This window comes from Eptatretus burgeri, chromosome 1 (assembly GCF_056783735.1).
Source record: "Eptatretus burgeri isolate ZD-2024b chromosome 1, Ebu_testis_v1, whole genome shotgun sequence".
Taxonomy (NCBI): Eukaryota; Metazoa; Chordata; class Myxini; order Myxiniformes; family Myxinidae; genus Eptatretus; species Eptatretus burgeri.
This window is the reverse complement of record NC_140961.1, coordinates 38774077-38791771: the sequence shown is the minus strand read 5'-3', so window position 1 is coordinate 38791771 and position 17695 is coordinate 38774077. Positions and strand designations below refer to the sequence as shown.

General features: G+C 44.9%; 1 protein-coding gene and 1 long non-coding RNA gene across 4 annotated transcripts in view; one reads left to right on the top strand and one right to left on the bottom strand.

Annotated features, from left to right (window-relative positions):
* LOC147034284 (ribosomal protein S6 kinase alpha-3) overlaps positions 1-17695 on the bottom strand; it is a 344798-nt gene that overhangs the window by 41592 nt on the left and 285511 nt on the right. The gene's annotated exons all lie outside the window — the stretch shown is intronic.
* Positions 1-17695, top strand: part of LOC147034286 (uncharacterized) — a 137853-nt gene that overhangs the window by 47672 nt on the left and 72486 nt on the right. The window lies entirely within an intron of this gene.

Genomic DNA, 17695 nt, shown 5'->3' with positions numbered 1-17695 from the left:
AAAATCAATCAATTAAAATGATGGTAAAGGCTTTATCAAATTGGAAACACATTTTGCTTGATGAATATTTTATAGAAAATACTAAAATGCTGTGGCAACCTCCAAGCTACAACCGAGCGAGACGACCAAACGAGGAAGCAAAACAGCACTCGGGCATCTTCTTGAACAGACTTATCAGAATAACAAGAGTTCATAAAACACCTTACTCCACACAGTCTTGAGAAAAGGGACATGGGAAGGGTCTTTTAAAGTCTTGCTTTATATTTTGCACGAAACAAAGTGCGAGGCACCGCCATTGTCCGAATGCTGAATATCACAGTTACTCTACCCTCAGGGCATGACTGCAAATGCTGAATCTCAGTTACGCTGCCCTCAGGGAATTAAACAGTGCAAATGCCAAATCTGTTACTCTGCCCTCAGAGCATAAGATGGCAGAAACATTTTTCCAAGTTCTGCTAAACACGTTTTTGGAAGTGACAAGACTATGATTTGTGTTCTTGAGTTCAAGTATATAACTCAATTGAAATAAAATAAAGGTTTTAAAGGCAGTAGAAAAAAAGAAAAGAAAAACCCCCCCATCAAATTGGAAGTTTACAGTCATTGATGCACCATCTTTTACACCACCTTATTTAACATGTCACACGAGTTATCTGTGCCTGTTGTTTGTGCCCTTCATGATACATTTTAAAACAGCAAGTTTCCTGTTTGGAATAATATATCCATGTCTGTAGAATCACTAATTAATGGAATCAAGAACAAACAGTAACTAAAGAGTTCATAAAACATGAAACCCCATGCAGTTACTTTAATTTTTCATAAAATAAGGATTGTAAAAGTCAGAAATAAATTAATTCCGAGTTTTACCAACATTTTCCACACTGTCTATGACATCACCCCAACACATTACATTAGTTATTCATGCCTGTTGTTTGCGTCCTTAAAAACAGCAAGTTTCCTGTTTGGAATGACTTTCAATTTTGTTTGACTGCCAGGCAGGCAAATATCCACTTGCACGATTAGGATGAATTCAGAACCAAAGTACTGTAAAACTAGACTGGTCTTCCCATTCATGTTCAAAACATAACATTCCATTTAAACAAGTTGTTCCTCGATCATAAACTGACGATTCACTGGGCAACAAAACAAAACAAAAAAAAAAACTTTTCATCTGCTACTAAGAGAAATGCAGGTGTTCTTTGCTAAATCTGGGCCACCGATTTCAAATCTGAAGTCAGAATTTAGCCAACACGTCAGGTTTTTCAAAATATGTATATGTATTAATGATAATATATTAATGTAGATCACCACATTGTACATCTAATATCAATGCTTAGTAATTACTTTCACGTCATATTTAGATAACAATGATTGATCTCCGTGTATAATGTGTCACATACAAACCAAGAACATAAACAAGTTGCAGAAAAAGAAGTTAAAACATTAGAACATGGTAATGTTAGGAAGGGCATAAACTTCATAGGGAAATCTGCCCCATTGTGAGTGATTCAGAAACACTTCAAGTTTGCACTCTTCCTTTCAATACAGTCAGCGTAAGCACTGTTCAGACGTGTTCAGAAGTGTGTGAGACACTTGCTTTTACACTTGTGTGTGGAATTGGTTCCCGTTGTAGGAACCAGCAGTAATCGCCCATCATGTTTTGGTTGAACTGGCCTTGATACCTAGTTTCCATGACCGAAATGTCTTGGTGGAACCTTTTGCCATGCTCATCGCTTACCTCACCCAGATTAGGTGGGAAGAAATCAAGATGAGAATGCAAGAAGTGCATTTTAAGAGAGAGATCCTCCAACCCATTCACTGATCGGCCTTTAGCATGTTGTCCACCAATCCACATACTTTTCAACTCGATGGTTCCCAAGAAAGTTCTGCACAACCAACACAAATGCTTCCCATGCCGCAAACTCAAGTGGGTTCAGTTTATTTTTGAACTCAGGATCACATATGAGTTCCCGGATCTGGGGCCCAACAAAAATGCCCACTTTGAATTTTGCATCAGTTTTCTCTGTGCCAAACTTCTCTCTGAGATATTGGAAGCCATTACCGTCGTGATCCAATGCCTTTACAAAGTGTTTCATAATGGTTAGGGTTAGTTAAAAATTATACCGCGTGGAAAATTTTTCTTTAAAATTCAGAGCTGGGTCAGTTTTCATCCATTTTAAATAATTTAAAGTGCATTCTTAAGCTCTTTTTATGAGAAATAATATTCCACAGCAGTTGTATTGCTAAAATTGAAACAAAAAATAATAATTTATGATCACGCAAAATCACCCACCAGGGCAAGCTACTGTAATTGGACCATCGGAATCACTCAAAATCCTGACGTGCTGAGAAAATTCTGACTTCAGATTCAGAATCAGCATCAGCATACTCAGTTTAGTCTAGAACAGTGCTTCTCAAACTATCTGATGTGGTGGACCGGCAGGTTTTTTTTTCCAATGTGCCAGGGACCGGTACATATTTGTGCCATAATATTATTTGTTTATGATCCGAGAAAATATTGTTTGAACATCCGTAATAATATTAATTTATACCGGAAAAATATAAAAATATAATGGAGATAATAAAAGTTGACACATTATTTATCTATATATTTTGTAAACGGGTAATACAGTATTACAACATTAAAAAATATATAAAAAAATCAAACTAGCAAAGCCTTCAAACATCGTTATTATAAACATATATATATACCGGTATATAAGTAATAAAATGAAAAATTATAATGAATAAGGTAGGTTGAAAAAATTATATATTTTAGTTATCGTAAACTCCAGTGAATAAAGACATTAAAAGAAAGATTGAAAGGAAATAGGTAACATTACATGGAAGACAACTTTGAAAATGTCGTAATGTTAAAATATGAAATTGATGATATAGGCATGTTAAATCCTTAACTTTTACTGATGTGAAAGGTGAGCCTGCTTCTTCTTTGTCAGCTTATCCAATTGTGGTTCAATTGAGGACAGTGCCAAACGCAATGGAGAATGAATATCCGCACTATTCCTGTACTTTGTCTTAATGATGCTCATGGTTCAGAAGCCAGTCTCACAGAGGTAGGTTGAAGGAAATGGGAGAAGAATTTTCAGAGCAATTTCAGTAAGCTCAGGATATTCTGCTTTCACATTTATCCAAAAAGAAGCAAGTGCTGTTGTAGTTTCGAAACACCTCTTCAATCCTTAGTCAGCAGACAGCTCCAACAAATTATCCTGCAGAGTGACACCTAAGTCATCTCTCAATGGCATAAACGGATTTTGGATCCATTCATTCCCTTTCCTTGGATCTTCTTCTTCTGGAAAGTAATGCTGAAAATGTTCTGCCAAATTCGTCAAGTGTTCTCTGATGACATTCCGTAGAGATGTAACATTAAGGTCTTCTCCTGCATCAGCGATGACTGCCGCTAAGGCCAAAAAAAAAATGTTGCATTGGCATAACGGGTCACTGAAAAATAGGGTAGGTCGGTCGGGATCTTTTTTTTTTTTTTTTTTTTTTTCCTAATAAATCCCTCCCAAAATCTCCCCCGGCTCGAGTACCACCCTTTTTGTCGGCGGGTTCTGTCCGAAACACTTCCGGGTTTTTGCGATCGCGATCGCAATCAACAAGATACTTGAAAACGATAGCAAAACAACAAAAATAGCAATAAAATAGGGTCGGCAAAATTTTTCGATAGCAAAAAAACAAAAAAAAAAAAAAACGTAGGGTCGGCGGAATTTTTAGGGTCGGGCGGGTTACGCCAATGCAACATTTTTTTTTTTTTTGCCTAATTGGTGAAACATGTCATAACAATCTCTTGACACTCGACTCTTCCATGCTTCTAGCTTTCGTTTTTGTCCGTCGATCTTGTCTGCCATTGTAAAACACGAAGCCATCCTTCCCGACATGGAGGTGTTGAGATCATTGAAGATGACAAAGATATCAGCCAAATAAGCCAGCTTGGCTCGCCAATTCACATATCAGAACAATTGTGACCAGTTAATTTTTGTCCTGAAGAAACTCGGCCAGTTCGTTTCGTAGTTCAAATACTCTTGACAGGACTTTTCCCCTTGATAACCAACGTACATCGGCATGCAACAGGAGCTGTTTATGATCAGCTCTCATATCATCACATAATGCAGCGAATAGTCTCGAATTTAGAGCATTTGCCTTTACATGATTCACAATTTTTACAACCTCGCTGAGAGTTCTGTTGACATTTTTTTTGTTGCAAGACTTTCTCGGTTAAGGAAGCAATGCGTTGACTTGCATTCTGGGCAAGAGCCTTGATCTGGGTAACCACTCCTGAATGCCATCCTATCATTGCGGCAGCGCCATCAGGACATATGCCAAAGCAAAACTTCATATCCATCCCACATTTGTTAACGATGTAGTCGCTCACAGTCTTGAAGACTTCAGAACTAGTTGTTTTTGTTGGTAGTGAAGCACAGTCGTTGTTGTTGGTAGAGTTGCCAGTCAGGTCAGGTTCGATCTGTGACCTGCTACAGGTACCATGTAAACCTGTACTAACCTGTACCATGGTCGGGTTGTCGGCGACTAAACCGTCTCCCCCACCAGGTTTTCTGGTGAGGAGGGTGTTTGGATATGGACACCCAGCAGGATTAAAAACAAAACCTGTCAAAGGGCGGAGGAGCTCCTTGTGAGCCAACGGCCATCCATATCTAGTGCCAAACTGTGTCTGCGGACGTCCTCCTGCAGTTGGGTTACTTCTTATTAGGAGGTTGGTGGCAGGATTTGCACTCCAGCCACCGTAAAACCCTTCATTCCGCAAAACGCAAAAACGCAAAAAAATCTGAAAACCCACTCCGTGGGAGTACCTCCTGTGCAGTTTCCTTCGCAGGGCAGCTCACCGGATGACGGGATTGGGGCAAAGCCTTCGGGACCCCCAATCTTTGATGATAGGAGGGAAACCACGGGGTAACATCCCTGGGTCAGATTGCGGGAGAGTGTGTCGGAGTGGTGCTGAGGTGTCGTCCACCAGACGGCAGTCTCCTTGGGTTAACCTGAGGCGGTCCCTTCGGGTGGGTGCCTGGAATGTCCTATCCCTAAGAGAGGATGATCACCTGTCTCTGTTATGATCTGAGCTCAAGCGTTTGGACATCGGGATTGCAGCTCTCTCTGAGGTTCGGAGACCGGATTGCGGCGAGATAATGGTGGGTGGTTACACTATTGGTCTGGTCGCTCTGATGGTAACCATACCCAAGACGTTGCTGTAGCTGTGTCCAATAAGCTGACCCCAATGATAATTGAGGTAACACCGGTCAACGAGCGTATTATGAGATTAAGTATTAGTCACTCCTCAGGTGTCATTTCCCTGGTCTCTGTTTATGCTCCGACTGAGGCGAGTGATCTCACCGTGAAGGATGCATTCTACGCCACACTCGAGTCTGTGGTTGATCAGTGCCCCAGACGAGATACACTTCTAGTCTTGGGGGATTTCAATGCATCGACTGGAAATGATAGGGATGGTTATGAGGTGTGTGTTGGTCCCCATGGGTCAGGAACTATGAACCAGAATAGCTCTAAGTTCCTTGACTTTGCAAGAAGTCATGGACTTAGGGTGGCTGGTTCATGCTTTCAGCACCCACAAGCTCATCGCTGGACTTGGTATTCCAACGCTGGCGGTGTGGCAAAGGAGATTGACCATGTCCTCATTGACGGTCGGAGGATGATCCAGAACTGCAGGGTCGACCGGAGTGCTCAGTTCCTCAATACTGACCACAGGCTTGTTGTAGCAACTCTAAAGCTGCACCTTAAATCCTGGAGAATGGTACCATCCCAGCTTAGGCTGGATGTTGCCAAGCTCAGGGATGAGAGAGTAGCTGAGGAGTTTGCGAACAGGCTGAGTGGACACTTGGGGGGTCTGGGTGCTTTGGGGGGTCCTGAAGAGTTGTGGAGCGCCTTCAAGACCACCGTCCTTGATGTTGCCGGTGGATGCCTTGGAGCTCACCGCAGGGCAAAGAAGAATTTTGTCTCTCAAGGGACACTGGATACCATTGACCAGAGTCGCAGGGCCAGGCTGAATGGCAGAGCTGAGCTGTTCAGGGAGCTGAGGCGTAAAACTGCACGTGCACTGAGGGTGGACAAGGAGGCCTTGTGCGAGGAATCTGTGAGGGGGTAGAGCATCACCTATGGACAGGTGATTCTCGTCCCGCTTACAGGGGAATTCGCGCATTATGTTCATCCAAGCCCATCCCTCGGAGCACTGCAGTTCGAGCAGAGAGTGGTAGGCTCTTGACAGAGGAGTCTGAAGTGAAGGCCGGCTGGGCCGGTTACTTTGAGCGGTTGTACCAGGCTGATCCCCCAGCTGTCGAGTTGGACGTCAAGGGTGTTACAATCCCTGTTGCTGACCCTCGAATCAACTGTGGTCCACCTTCGCTTGTGGAAACACGGGCTGCGGTGAACCTGTTGAAACGGGGCAAAGCTCCAGGGATCTGTGGCATCCATGCCGAACTTCTCAAGGCTGGTGGAAATGCTGCACTCGTGTCGTTGCATGCAGTTTTGTGCTCTGCCTGGAACACAGGCATCATCCCAACTGATTGGAAGAGGGGCCTTGTTGCCCCTCTCTGGAAAGGGAAGGGTGATCGCCAAGACTGCAACAACTACCGAGGGGTGATGCTGCTCTCAGTGCCGGGCAAGGTCTTTGCTCGGATAATGCTTGATAGGGTTCGCCACCATCTGCTTGAGCACCAGCGTCCAGAGCAGTCAGGCTTTACACCAAAGAGGTCAACGATTGACCGTATCCTTGCACTTCGTGTCCTCACCGAACGCAGACGAGAGTTTCGGCAGGGGCTGCTTGCAGCCTATGTTGATCTCTGTAAAGCGTTCGATTCAGTGAATCGGGATGTCCTCTGGAGGATTCTTGGTCTTCGTGGGGTGCCACCAAAACTGATCGATCTGATGTCTGAACTCTACTCTGGTACTGAGAGTGCTGTGAAGTGTGGTGGTACCATCTCTGACTTATTTCCAGTTGTTACTGGAGTTCGTCAGGGATGTGTACTTGCCCCCACACTTTTCAGCACTTGTATTTTAGGGAGGATGGATTTTAGGGAGGATTTTAGGGAGGATGTCGGATTTTAGGGAGGATGTCGGAGAGATCAAGTTGCGGTGCATCGTTTGGGAATGTCAAGATCTCGGACCTTGATTTTGCAGATGATGCAGTCATCTTTGCGGAGACTTTAGACATCCTCTTGGGGGCCCTCGAGGTGCTGAATGAGGAGTCTGAGCCGTTGGGATTACGGGTTTCTTGGGTCAAAACTAAGATCCAGGCTTTCGGTGACATCTTGGATGCTGCTGTCCTGTCTGTGTCTGTTTGTGGTGAGGATGTTGAGGTCGTGGAGAGATTCACTTACCTTGGCAGTGATATTCATGTCTCTGCTGGCTGCGAGTCAGAGGTCAATAGACGTCTGGGTCGGGCCTGGGGAGTCATGGATTCACTGGATCATGGGGTGTGGCGCTGCCGGTACCTGTGCGGGAGGACGAAAGTCCGAGTCTTTAGGTCCTTGGTACTTCCAGTCTTGCTCTATGGGTGCGAGACTTGGACTCTGACCAAGGATCTGAGACGGAGACTTAATTCCTTTGGTACCAGGTCTCTTCGGAGAATCCTTGGCTATCGCTGGTCGGATTTTGTGTCCAACGAGCGGTTGCTGAGAGAGACTCGGATGAGATTTGTTACCTGCATAGTCCGTGAGCGTCAGTTGCGGCTGTATGGACATGTGGCTCGTTTTCCTGACGCTGATCCTGCTCACCAGATTCTCTCAGCGAGGGAGTCTCATGAGTGGAGGAGGCCAGTGGGCCGAACACGTGCCTCATAGTTGCAGCAGGTTGACCATCATCTCAAGGAGATGGGGATGGGCCTGGCATCTGCCTGGGGGATGGCCAGACGGAGGCCCCTGGAGTACCGGCGGAAAGTGGACGCAGCGACGCGCTGTTCTGGCACATGCTCCCATACCTGACCTGACCGGAAGCACAGAAAAAAAAAAACTCTTCCTTCAAATCACCCTCATGTTCAAAGCGCACATCCACTATCAGAATTGCCATATAAGCAATGTCTGTACATTCATCAGCTGCAAAGAAAAGTACTTTGCTAACTTAATCTGTCCTATGAGTTGATCTTCCATATCCTGAGCCAGACCGTGAATTCGTCGAGCTATAGTGTCATTTGAAAGCGGCACCTGAGCCATTTTCCTTGCACCCACCTCACCCAGCATTTCCATGCAGACATCTTTAATACAGCCTATCACGCGTGTCTCACCAATTGTGTATGGCTTTTTCGCCTTAGCAACTCGAAGTGCTACTTTATAAGAAGCCTGCAAAGCACAAGCATTTATGTGTGACACTTCAAAGATCTGTTTCTGACGGCCTTTTAAATCAACATGCTTTCTTTCAAAGAACTCTTTCGACTTTGAACTAATTTCTTTATGTTTTGTATTTAAATGTCTCCTGAGATTTGACGGCTTCATTGCGTCATTAGCCAACACATCTCCACAAATAACACACTGCGGTTTTAGCACTCCCCCATCATTCGTGGCTACCAAACCGAATTGAATGTATGAGGAGTCATATTTCTGAGTAAAGCCAGTACGAATTATTTTTGCCAGCAATACTTCAGCTTCATTTACATCGCCGTCATCCGATTCAGAATTACTTGTGTGGTCAGCAACCGGATTTCTCGGCTTGATAAACATGTCCATTGGGCCTCGCTTCACCATCTGTAAATTAGAGATAAAAATAATAAATATAAATTCCATAACCCTGGAATGATGGACTGAAATAATGCTTATTTGTAATATTTGAGCTAATATTTGAATTGTATATAGTAGAATCAGTAACCCAGCCACTGTGGTTGCACAAGTTAGTGCACTCTCAGTGCCGGTCCCAAGCCCGGATAAATGGAGAGGGTTGCGTCAGGAAGGGAATCCTGCGTAAAACCTGCGCCAAATCATTATGCGGATCATAAAACGGATTTCCATACCGGATCGGTCGAGGCCCGGGTTACCAACGACCGCCACCAGTACTGTTGGTCAGCAGGGTACCGATGGAAATTGTGTTACTGCTGGGCGAAGGAGGAGAAGGAGACGGGGAAGGCGTGTGCAGAGACAGTGGGAGAGGAGGAAGGGTAGAAGTGTGGAGGTGAGAGTTGGAACTTTGAATGTTGGGACTATGACTGGCAAAGGGCGAGAGTTGGTTGATATGATGGAGAGAAGAAAAGTAGACATACTGTGTGTACAATAGAGCAAGTGGATGGGGAGTAAGGCTAGGAGCATTGGAGGTGGTTTCAAGCTGTTCTACCATGGTGTGGATGGGAGGAGAAATGGTGTCGGGGTAATCCTGAAGGAGGATTATGTCAAGAGGGTATTGGAGGTGAGGAGAGTGTCGGACCGAGTGATGAGTGTGAAGTCTTCACTGGTGTCATGTTCAAGATAGCACCAATTTCGCTCTGTACGAGTTTCCTCGACTGTCTATACTTGTCCTGCAAGGCTCGTAAGGCCGCCGTGTATGGCTTCGGATCATGCGTGTATGCCTCAGCAAGCTTGTACGCACTTGGTAGCTTAAGGTGGCTTAAGAGTACTTGATATTTGTATTCCTCTGACAAGTATGTGTGATTACTCATCAAGCTATCCAATGCCAGCTTGAGAAGGGCAAAGTCACTTTCCCTGCCACTCTGGAAATAAGGAATAATCGGTTTTGGAACCCCATAGGATGAAGCTATCAGCAGGTCCATGAGGTTGGGTGTTGCAGGCATCTCAGATGGGTCAGGCGGATGCCCATGTGCTGTCACCAAAGATGGTAGGTATGGTGCCTGATGACACAGCAACATATTAGGATGGAAATTCGAAGCTTGGAATGGAGAGGTGTTAGTGGATGAATATGCCGGGGCATATCCACCTACTGAGTGCCCTGTAGCCACCCCATGAGGAGGCAGGTTTGATGATACACCTCAAGACATGTAGTTGGCTGCATTTGCTTTACATTCTCATTGAGTGATGTATTGTTATCCATCCTTAATTGAGGAGTGGGTTGTCGGTCCTCGGTGATGGCTTTTGCCGGCTCTGACCTCAGTAGCGGCAGCTGCGCTAGCAACTGTTTGTTTGGTTGAACCGATGGAGTAAATCACGATTCGCCATTGTTCGGAATCGCTTGTTGTGTGAAGTTGACCGGACGTCTGACTGGTGAGGTAACGGAGTCATCTCCTGCATCCAAGAATGACACTATCAATCGTGCTTCCTCCAGTTCCTGTCCTGCCTGCCTTAGACGTCTATGTCTTGCTTGATGAACAGTTAGGGATTTGCGTTCCTTCAGAACTCGACGCTCCACATTCTGAGCTTGTTGGGCTTTGTCCTGCAGTTGTTTCACACGTCTCTCAACCATTTCATCCTCCTCCAATCGACATCTTAATTCCTCCAGCTCAGCCTGCTTTCGTTTTTCCTTTAGAATAGCCAACTGGATGCTACTGAGCTGGGATGTAATAGATGCACGACTGCAGCCAGAGCTATGGTTGCGTGTACTACATTGTGAGGCAGTCTTTGGCTGATGGCTTCCTAACGAATGTCATCTATGGTAAGAACCTGATCCACTCTCTTGATTAAGGGAAGGACCACTCATGTTCGAAGGTACGAAGTTAATAACATAGTCTTTCAAACGTTCAGGCATACGCCGATTCCTTTCAGCTCGAGGAGACGCCGGTAATTCATTGCCAATGCTGATGATGGCCGGGTCCGGTAATTTGGTCGCTGATACGGACACAGCTGGGATGGAGCTGCCAGAGGCCATGGAAACAGAGACAAATGGGTTTGTGACACTAGTGGTTAAAGGACTAACCAGAATAATGTCGCTGGTATTGTCTGCTGTTTGAGTACTGTCGGCAGTCAGGATGTTGGCGATATTCTCGTCCATGGTTCCCTTGCCCGGCTGTTCGGTTATCCGGCTCGAAGGACCATGAAAGGTAGGTTCTGTGGTAACCTACGATAAGGCTGCGAAGACGTTGGATAACAGTGAACAGCGGATCCAGGAATATACCGCGATTAAAGGGTTTGGATGAGATGAGAATATTGAAGTTCCTTTCTGCACAATGTTTATTAATATAACGACACAAATAACGAAAGTCTCGCTCAGCGAGCAAAGACAAAATGGCGATGGTTCACTCACACCAACCAACGAGAAACCGGATGTTCTCTCTATATCCGGTGGGAAAATGCCAAGAAGGTAAGAATTACAGGCTTGCATTACACTAACATGGTATTCAAAGATTGCATGAAACATTCATGGGCACAACAGTGCAAAACGTTCATATATATGGTGAAACAGCAAAGACTTTCTAACACTGCCGATTCCCAAAAAATTACTGATATCAGCCAAGCACGTGTGTGTGTGTGTGTGTGTGTGTGTGTGTGTGTGTGTGTGTGTGTGTGTGTGTGTGTGTGTGTGTGTGTGTGTGTGTGTGTGTGTGTGTGTGTGTGTGTGTGTGTGTGTGTGTGTGTGTGTGTGTGTACGCGCTAAGAAAGCACAACATATTCTCTCTGCTAACTCTGCTAATTTGAACGAAACTTGATATTGCGCGTCAATGTGTGAAAAAAAAAACAAAGAAAAGAAAGTCGAAGAAATTATTGTGCGTAATCTTCTACACACAATTTTATTTATTCATGAACACGGAAGTATTAGATCAAAATGGCAGTTTATTTTATGCTAAAATATAAATCGTTCTTTGTCAATACTAAATGTTTGAGATTTTAAAATAAATCATTTCAAGAAATAAAAAAGGTAGCTCCAGGGAACTATACCGCTGAGGTTGTTTGCATTGATCAAATTCTCCCAAAGAGGACTTGACTGAATCAGGAATTGATTTTTTAATAATTTTTTCATAGTCCGATTTGAATGAAACTTGAGACTGCACACCACAGGCGAATGGTAAGCAAGGTGGCCCTAACATTTTTGCGCAATCATGTACCGTTTTGGCTGTATTTTGGGAACATACATACAAGATGAGAGTATTAGTAATATACTAGATGACCCGTGAACCCGTTGGGTTCCCATTATGACAGCGATTGATGTAAAAGAATCATTTCAAGAAAAAAAAAAAGAAAAAAAAAAAGAGAGCTCCCGCAAACTAAACCGCTGAGGTTGTTTGTATTGATCAAATACTCCCAAAGACTGAATCCTAACTTTTGCGCTATTGCTTTTGGGCCGAAAATTTTTGCACTATCGTGTACCGTTTTGGCTGTATTTCGGGAACATACATACGCACATACAAGATGAGAGTTTTACTAATATATAGATAGATGACCGGTAGAAAATGGATTTCAGACTTTTTTGTTATCTTGCCAAAACAAAGTTTTTGCAAGATATGTTAGTCAGCTTGTATGTTTTTGTTTTTTTTGTCTGTAATCACGTATAAAAAATTCTGCAGAGCACAGTTATCATTGGAAATTTTTGTAACTTCGCATATCAGAGGCCTATAGAGGTCCCTTTCAGCGCATAAAATTTTGAAGGTCAAGGTCAAAGGTCAAGGTCACTGTCGCAAATCAGGGGAGTCGACGAAACCCTTATTTTTTGAGTAATTTTGATTGGATCGTCTTCAAACTTCATGGGAATATAGTTCATGGTCTGGCACTCAGCTGATTAATTTTTGGTGGCGATTGGCCTTGACCTTCATGGTTTTTTTGTCTGTAATCACGTATAAATCACTCTGCAGGGCACAGTTGTCATTGGAAATTTTTGTAACTTCACATATCAGAGGCCTATAGAGGTCCCTTTCAGCGCATAAAATTTTGAAGGTCAAGGTCAAAGGTCAAGGTCACTGTCACAAATCAGAGGAGTCGACGAAACCCTTATTTTTTGAGTAATTTTGATCGGATCGTCTTGAAACTTCATGGGAATATAGTTCATGGTTTGGCGCTCGGCTGATTAATTTTTGGTGGCGATTGGCCTTGACCTTCATGGTTAGTGCCTGAGGTCAAACATATTTTACGCCAAGGTCAAATTTTCAAGTTTTAGGAACCATATCGTGTCGTACCTCAAATTGAACACCTCGATGAGTGCTTTCTAGATATGTCAACCTTGAGATATTATGACGTCATTTGGTGACATTATGAGGCAAACGCATATTTTTCATGGTTACTCTGTAGAACAATTCTCATCGGAATCTCTCGTAGGCAGATATTCCTCAAGGAGTCGCTCCTGGTGGATAGCAGCTCTGTTCACCTCAGTGTGACCTTAAAGAAGTTACACGTGGTCACCTTTTGGCAAGATACGGGTCACCCTGCGGGTGACATTGGTTTATTTTTCTTTTGGATACACTGTCGAGGCTCATTTGAGAGCTAACACACAACACACAGCAAGGGGGACATGAGAGAAGAGGGGCGGGAGAGGGAAGGAAAAAACAGTGGGGAACAGAAACATTCTATATTCTTTTGTTTCCATCTTCATTGCTATTCGATGTCGAAGCATTTTGATGAGACAGTGTGAACCGGAAATAACGCTCCACTGCACGTCTGTCTTCCCTTCCCCTCACCTCTTGCAGTCTTCCCTTCCCCTCACCTCTCGCAGTCTTCCCTTCCCCTCACCTCTCGCAGTCTTCCCTTCCCCTCACCTCTCGCAGTCTTCCCTTCCCCTCACCTCTCGCAGTCTTCCTTTCCCCTCACCTCTCGCAGTCTTCCCTTTCCCTCACCTCTCGCAGTCTTCCCTTCCCCTCACCTCTCGCAGTCTTCCTTTCCCCTCACCTCTCGCAGTCTTCCTTTCCCCTCACCTCTCGCAGTCTTCCCTTTCCCTCACCTCTCGCAGTCTTCCCTTCCCCTCACCTCTCGCAGTCTTCCCTTCCCCTCACCTCTCACAGTCTTCCCTTCCCCTCACCTCTCGCAGTCTTCCCTTCCCCTAACCTCTTGCAGTCTTCCCTTCCCCTCAACTCTCGCTGCCTTCCCTTCCCCTCACCTCTCGCTGCCTTCCCTTCCCCTCACCTCTCGCTGCCTTCCCTTCCCCTCACCTCTCGCTGCCTTCCCTTCCCCTCACCTCTCGCTGCCTTCCCTTCCCCTCACCTCTCGCTGCCTACCCTTCCCCTCACCTCTCACTGCCTTCCCTTCCCCTCACCTCTCACTACCTTCCCCTCCCCTCACCCCTTGCTGCTTTCCCTTCCCCACACCTCTCACTACCTTCCCTTCCCCTCACCTCTCACTGCCTTCCCTTCCCCTCACCTCTCGCTGACTTCCCTTCCCTTCACCTCTCGCTGCCTTCTCTTCCCCTCACCTCTCGCTGCCTTCCCTCCCTTTCAGCTCTCCTCACTCTCCCTCCCTCTTCTAGTCCATCAGTCAATGTAAAAAAATTTAATCTTGTCATATTTTTGTATATAATCTTGGCAAATGCATTTAAATTCCTCTAAATAGTATTTAGGACATAAAAAAACATGTTGCCAGTTTTTCTATTTGGTCCCGGGGTGATTTCTGAGCAAAAGTATGAAAAAATTTTTTAGTTGCCGTAACAATATTTTCAATTTTTTGGAGATCCAGCCTTTTGGCAAATGCATTTAAATGCATTTCAATTCATCCAAATTATCTAGTAAAATACGAAAACAAATATTGCCAATTTTTTCTTAAGGTATTTTGTGCCCTCAGAGTCAAAATATGGTTAGATTGTTTAAAAATTTAATAATATAAAATACTACACTAATTCTACTAACAACTGATATTTTATGATCTTAGGTAACATACTGGGCTGCAGGCGTGGATCTAGAAAATTTAAGGGGGGGGGCGTCAGGCCCGACTCACGAGTGCCGAAGGCGCGAAGTCCGTGAGGGAGGTCTGGGGGTCCTCCCCCAGAAAATTTTGAAAAATAGGCACCCGGAAATTCGTTTCTGCAGCCTGCTTGAGGCTCAGCTGAATCTCCAGCAAAGCTGGAGTGTATATGTGAGAAAATTTGGCATTTTTTTGGTCTGTGAGGGGGGGCCTGGCCGTAGATCCGTCACTGGTGTCACTTAATTATTGCATTTGTTTCGTAAGTTGCAGATGAATACGTCCCAGCTACGACTTCATTGCTGTTACAAGTTCTGATTGCCGACTTGTGTCAAGCCCAACATCTGCACCTTCACAGAGAACATAAACGAAGATGGCCACCTCTGCAGCATTAGGAGAACCACCTATAAAGAAACAATCAATTGACTTTGACCTCTGCCTCAAATGCCAAGGAGAACAGTGGGTGAACACTAAAAACAAAGGTCGAGAGCTGGAGTCACTGACGTATCCAAAACGTGAAAGCTATCAGAAATTTCTTGACTATACCAGTCAAAGAGCTGAATATAGGAATCCTGACTTCATTCATTTGAATCAACGGCTGCATGGTTTGTCAGCGGAGATCTTGGAACGAAACCATGCTGTCTGGCACAGGACATGCTACAGTGAGATGACACACAAAGGGCACACTGACAGAGACAAAAAGCGGTACGAGAAAGCACTGTCTGCGAAGAGTTAAAGCGTGTTGTCATACAAGAAGGAAGGGGGACGACCCATGTCAAGTAGTACTACTATGCCTGATAGCAGTGAATCTGCTGAGTCAATGAAAAGGTCACTCACACAATCCCACGTCAGTTCGTTCAACCGAGAGCTTTGTTTCTACTGCCAAGATATCAAACACGAAAAGAAACATGCCAGATCTGGTTCAAACCCAGAGCAGGTTCACTTATGCAGAACTTCAGACATTGGAAAATCAGTCAAAAAGATTGTAGATGCCAGTCATAATGACCAATGGAAATTGAATATGGCAGACATCCTTGCGGAGGGAGACTTCCTGTCCAGGGACATCAGGTACCACACGAGTTGCCACACGATGCACTGGCAGCGCTACATGCAGCATCCCCAAAGGCTCAGTAACAGGGACAACCAGTCAGACAAAGACACTGTGGCATCTATTTCGGCGGAGATTGAATTCTTTGCCAAATTAAAAGAGCGCTTGAATCAAGGAGACATCATCACACTGACCGAGGTGGCTACACTATACACCAATATGATGCACGATCATGGAATTCACGAGAAAAATCACTCGGCAGGTCCTCTTGGAGAAAATTAAACAGAACATCACAAATTTCACAATCACTGATGCATGAGGAAGGAAGCCAGCAGTCCTACATTCCAATGAAGCTGGTCGCTCTGGTATAGACCAGGCAATAGAGGAGAGAGACATCAAAGGAGAGATGAACACAATCTTCCGGTGTTCCAACATAATTAGGCAAGCTGTCCTACAGTCTAGAAAGGATGATCCATGGTCCTTTAATGGGTCACTGGTCAGATGCAGTGAATCAGATGTACCAGCTGAACTGATCATCTTCACAAGAGGGGTCTTGCAAGGAACAAAAGCAGCAACAACCGAGACACGCACCAAACACTTGCACAACTCGTGTCTCATCCTGTCTCAATCAATAGTACAGGCCTGCAAGACAGACAGACAAGTGACACTCACCCCCATGTCATCAGAGTCAACGTTCCACAGTATGTTTGAAAGTCCAAATGGCAGTCTTGCAGGAGTTGATGGCAGTCAAGAACTTCAATAACTGCAGTGACCTTGGCACATCATATGTCAAGATCATAGACTCAAAAGCTCGAGGCATGACCATGACCCCCCCATCCACTTTCTCAACAATCCTCTGGAAGAAGTCTTTTCTTTCAAGCTTCTGGGTCTCACTATCTGCCATGACCTTTCCTGGGAAAGTCACATTTCCAACCTTGCCTCAAAAGCCAGTCGCCGACTGGGAATCCTCCGTCGTGCAAAGTCCTTCCTCGGCCCTCTTGAGCTCCTGACCACTTACAAAGCTTTTGTCCGTAGCCTGATGGAGTACTGCTCTCCCCTCTGGGCTGGTGCTCCTGCCTCCCACCTTTCTCGACTTCACGCTGTCGAAACCAGGGCTTTTAAGATCATTGGCATCTCCCGCAATGAAGCTGAGTCTTTGGGCCTCTCACTCAATCACCGCAGGTTGGTCGGTGGTCTTTCTGTCTTCTACCGACTCCTCTCCAGCCTTGCCCCCCTGCTCTCTCTGCGATTTGTCCCAACCACATTTCCACAGGGCGCTCAAGGTCCGCCAACAACCCCTTCTGGTAAAACTACCAAAATCACGAATCACTGCTCATCTTCACTCTTTCATTCCTCTTTTTTCCCGCCTTTGGAATAAACTTCCTCACTCTATTCTTTCCCATTCTTCCCTTCAGGCTTTCAAAACAGCTGTTCACCACCACCTCTTATCTTCCCCCATCCAAATCCTCGATCTTTTCTACCCCCGATAATCCACCCAAGCCCACTTCCTTCAATTCTCCTGCTTTCCTTCCTGAAAGTCCCTTTAATGTCCATCTTCCCCTCGCCATGTTCCCCGTCCCATCCCCATCCCTCTCCCTTCCACAGTTCACCTGTGTCTGTTCCCCAATGTTTTGTCCCTTCCACTCCCGCCCCTCTTGTCTCATGCCTCCTTGCTGTGAGTTGTGTGTTAGCTCTCATACGAGCCTCGACCAAGGTATAAAAAAAAAAAAAAAAAAAAAAAAAAAAAAAGTGAGGGTTATCTTTGATAACTATACCAAGTACAAAAGGAAGTATCTTCACTGAAGGAAGGCACAAGAGAACGGAACAGAGGCAAGTCAAAGGGAATCCGATCCTACATAGGACAAGATTCAACTTGCATCAGAGACAAAGGTACTTTTCTCACAAGCAACGACACAAA